The 4,337-nt window shown below is 55.7% G+C and overlaps 1 non-coding gene and 1 pseudogene across 1 annotated transcript; both read right to left on the bottom strand.

The window, feature by feature from the left end:
- Positions 1-1,570: 1,570 nt before the first annotated feature.
- Positions 1,571-3,349, bottom strand: LOC144820815 (28S ribosomal RNA; annotated as a pseudogene).
- A 444-nt stretch (positions 3,350-3,793) lies between these two features.
- LOC144820886 (5.8S ribosomal RNA) lies at positions 3,794-3,947 on the bottom strand. The gene has a single exon (XR_013608022.1). It is a non-coding gene; the product is annotated as a 5.8S ribosomal RNA (ribosomal RNA).
- Positions 3,948-4,337: the final 390 nt, after the last annotated feature.

Genomic DNA, 4,337 nt, shown 5'->3' with positions numbered 1-4,337 from the left:
AGTTTACATTTGCCATCATTTGTTCATTTCTTAACTGCCTGGCTGGACCAGTTGAATGTCCTGGGGTTTATTTCATTTAACGCAGCCCGCTGCCTGCTACCATCCACACAAACTCACAAAATTATTGGTTGAGCTCAGTGAAACTGTACTCCCATCAGGGTCCGATACCGTGCAGGATGTTCCGTTCCGTGGTCAACAACTGCCACCACCGCCGGCGCACAGAACAAGCTTCCCTCGAGGAGGGTCGTTCCAGCATGGCCCCTCTTTTTTTCCCCCGGTCGAAATGTTTGATACTGATCACACTTATCCCTTGCCTTCCCTATACCAAGTCATTGAGTCTGAACCATAAATCTGAGTGCGGGCCTACAAGCAGAAATTAACCAGCAGGGAAGCTTAAGGTAGTAATGCCCCAGAACAAGCATGTCTGTGGCTGTCTCATAACTAGAGGTAGGCAGAAAACTCCTCTCTGACAGCATAGTGGATAAAGCCAGCCACCCCTGCTCCCCGACCCAGTCCCTGCTTCTGAAAGCAGCCAGGCCGGGGAGAGCCTCCCCGAGCTCCCGGTAGATCCCCGTCCCCAGCGCCTGGACCCTCTGGTGGCTTGCAGGAAGGGGGGCTCACACACCCCGGGGCCCTCCGGACGGATCTCAAGCCCCGGGCCCGGTCCCAGCTTCTGAACCCCAGCCAGGCCGGGGAGAGCCTCCCCGGGATGCGGTGGACCCCCGTGCCCAGTGCCCGGACCCTCTGATGGCTTGTCGGATGGGGGCTTATGCACCCCGGGGCCGCCGGACGGAGCTCAAGCCCCGGGCCGGGTCCCAGCTTGGGAACCCTAGCCAGGCCTGGGAGAGCCTCCCCGGGACCCGGTGGACCCCTGTCCCCAGCACACAGACCCTCGGCCGGAACCAAGGAGGGTTAAGCCCAGGCCACGTCCTCTCCCCGACGGCCTGCAGAGGGAGCCCATTTTTCTCGACTATTAAGCCCCCATGTAGTGGGGGCTTACAGAACTTTGGGGAAGGACAAAAGTTGGAGTTAGTCCCGCCACCAGCATGACCATTTGGTCACCTGGATGGCAGGGCCATCTTGTCACCTGTCCGGCAGGGCCATCTTGTCACCTGGCCTGCAGGGCCATCTGGTCACCCGGCCCGCAGGGCCATCTGGTCGACCAGCCCGCAGGGCCATCTGGTTGTGCAGCCAGGTGACCAGATGACCCGGGACGACCCAGCGCCCGGATGGTCTGGGAGGGTGCCGTACCCAGTCCAGCGATGGTGGCTAGGCGCCCTGAGGCTGCCGCTGCTCACCTCTCTGCTCGACTTGCCCAGGAACAGAGGGAAGGGGAGGCCCAGCCGGCCCAGGCCATCTGGTCACCCTGCTGACCTGCAAGGGATGTCGGCCCCCATCCCTACACCCCAGTGGGGCAGGGGCGGGAGGGGGAGGCCCCCATGCCGAAGGGCACATGATGGAGGCAGGCCCACGTTACTCCCTTCACGTCCCTCCGGCCAGCCCGGTGGCACAGGGACCCACCCCTGGGTGTGGTGGAAGAAGGCGTCCGCGGACACCCAAACAGGGAGAGACAAAAGCTTGGCTCAGAGAATGACTTTCAATAGATCGCAGCGCGTTAGCTGCTCTGCTACTTATGAAACCCTGACCCAGAATCAGGTCGTCTACTAATGATTTAGCACTGGGTGCCCCACGAACATGCGGTGCACTACGGACGATGAAGGCGGCCTTCTTCCGTCTGTGCTCCAGTCCCCAAGCGAGCGGCTCTAGGCACCCCCCCCGAGAGAAGCCGGCTATCCCAGGTCAACCGAGGCTCCACGACACTGCGTTATGGTTACAGTTTAGGGGGGATTCTGACTTAGAGGCGTTCAGTCATAATCCCACAGTTGGTAGCTTCACCCCATTGGCTCCTCAGCCAAGCACATACACCAAATGTCTGAACCTGCGGTTCCTCTTGTACTGAGCAGGATTACTATTGCAACAACACATCATCAGTAGGGTAAAACTAACCTGTCTCACGATGGTCTAAACCCAGCTTACGTTCCCTATTAGTGGGTGAACAATCCAACACTTGGTGAATTCTGCTTCACAATGATAGGAAGAGCTGACATCGAAGGATCGAAAAGCGACGTCGCTATGAACGCTTGGCCACCACAAGCCAGTTATCCCTGTGGTAACTTTTCTGACACCTCCTGCTTGAAACCCAAAAAGTCAGAAGGATCCCGAGGCCCCGCTTTCATGGTCTGTATTCATACTGAAAATCAAGATCAAGCGAGCTTTTGCCCTTCTGCTCCGTGGGAGTTTTCTGTCCTCCCTGAGCTCGCCTTAGGACACCTGCGTTATTGTTCCATTCATGCGCATCACTAATTAGATGACGAGGCATTTGGCTATCTGTACCACTTCGCAGTGGCTCATTCTGGGTTATTATGCTGCCCATCAGCGTCAATTCGGTTTTGCTTCCAACAATACAACATTCTTTCGCTCCGGAGTACAGCCACACTGAACGCTGTCCTCACTGGAGCTGGGATCACGTATAGGCCAGAGATAGTACACCCTGCAGTACTATTTCAACAATTTTAAAATTGTCTATGAACAGTCCGGAGAAGTTAAAATATGATTAGCAGGACACCAATAATCAATGTGTGATAATTATGTGTATGCGATTATTTGAGACCTATTCATCATTCAAGACTTTTCAATAAGTATGATGTACACAACTATATCTAAATTGTTATAAGCACACATTTTTAAAAAAATACACATCTACAAATTGCACATCTAACTAGAAAAAGCACATCTAAAAAAATTCACTTCTATACTAAATCTTGTGCCAACTATAAACCTTTATGTTAAAACAGTATGCTTTATAAGGGTGACGTGTGCAAGAAAGTGTACATCTCAGTATAAACTTGATACTCAATTGTCCATGAATACTTGGCACATTTTAAGAGTGTTCATTAAAGTAGTCAGGCAAACATTTTTCTTGAATGGGAATGACATTTGCAGACCTAAATCAGCGAGAACAACATCATTACATTGAGGCCAAATACCACGACATCCAACGATAAAGCCATGACATTTTACAGTGTTCCATTTTGTGAGATCTTTGATTTGCTGTGGCCTAACACCGTCCGTTGGGTGAGCCTCGATAAGAAGGACTTGGACCTCCTGAGTGACGCTGGGGAGTTGTTCTTCTGTACACCACATTTCCTGCGCCCGACGCCGGGCAGGGATTCGGCGCTGGGCTCTTCCCTCTTCACTCACCGTTACTGGGGGAATCCTAGTAAGTTTCTTTTCCTCCGCTTAGTAATATGCTTAAATTCAGCGGGTCGCCACATCTGATGTGAGGTCGTAGTCGGAAGAATGACACAGGAGCGTCAAAGGGGGTTGCCGGGGAAGGCCAGACCCCTGCTGGAGCAAGGGCCTGGCATCCCGGCAGCGCACGCCCTCTTTCCCTCGATCGTATCTGGATGGATTTCGCCCTCCCCGGTAAGCCGGCCTTGGAGGTGGGCGCCTGAGACACGTGCGTGCGGGCAGGCGGTGGGACACCACAGACAGCCACATGCAGCATGCAGCCAGGTGCCCCAGGACGGGTCCCGGGGCGGACCGGTTGCCAGACCCCTCTCTCAGGGGACAGGCACGCTGGCGCCGTACCTCCATGGCAGGACCCGGCGAGAGACCCTGCCATGGGCGATCAGGGGATCTGACCATGTGGGAGGATGAAGGGGAAGCAGTGCTAACCCTGCGACGGCCCCAGCCATGTCCCGGGTAAGCCCCGGGGAGATTGACGATCGAGCGACCCTCAGACAGGCGTAGCCCCGGGAGGAACCCGGGGCCACAAGGTGCGTTCGAAGTGTCGATGATCAATGTGTCCTGTAATTCACACTAATTCTCGCAGCTAACTGCATTCTTCATCGACGCGCGAGCCAAGTGATCCACCGGCAAGAGTCACAGGCAACTTTTCGAAAACGTTCACCCACCTGCGGCACAGGAGAGGCGGGAGGAAGGTGACGCTGTCCGTCCGCCGCCCTTACGGCGAGAAGGACCGGGACCCCTGTTCAAGTCTTCCCCTCTGGGAGTCAGACTGCACCGTTGGGAGAAAGAAAACATTGCCAGACGCTCGGCACGGGAGTCCCCCCACCCATGGGCAAGGAAGGGAGCTCCCGGTGCGACAGGAGCAGGCAGCCCCGCAGCTGCTGGTCCCTCCCGGAGTAACCGGGCGAGACCGCACAAGTATTCAAACCCCTCGGCCCAGTCGCACGGGACCGGGTCAAACCGGGTACCTGGTATCAAGGGAGGGTCGCCTTACCTGCATCTCAGCCATCCATCGCCGGGCGGCC

Source organism: Lissotriton helveticus, chromosome 2_1 (assembly GCF_964261635.1).
Source record: "Lissotriton helveticus chromosome 2_1, aLisHel1.1, whole genome shotgun sequence".
NCBI lineage: Eukaryota > Metazoa > Chordata > Amphibia > Caudata > Salamandridae > Lissotriton > Lissotriton helveticus.
Note: the sequence above shows the minus strand (reverse complement) of the source record. Positions and strands in the feature narration are given on the sequence as shown.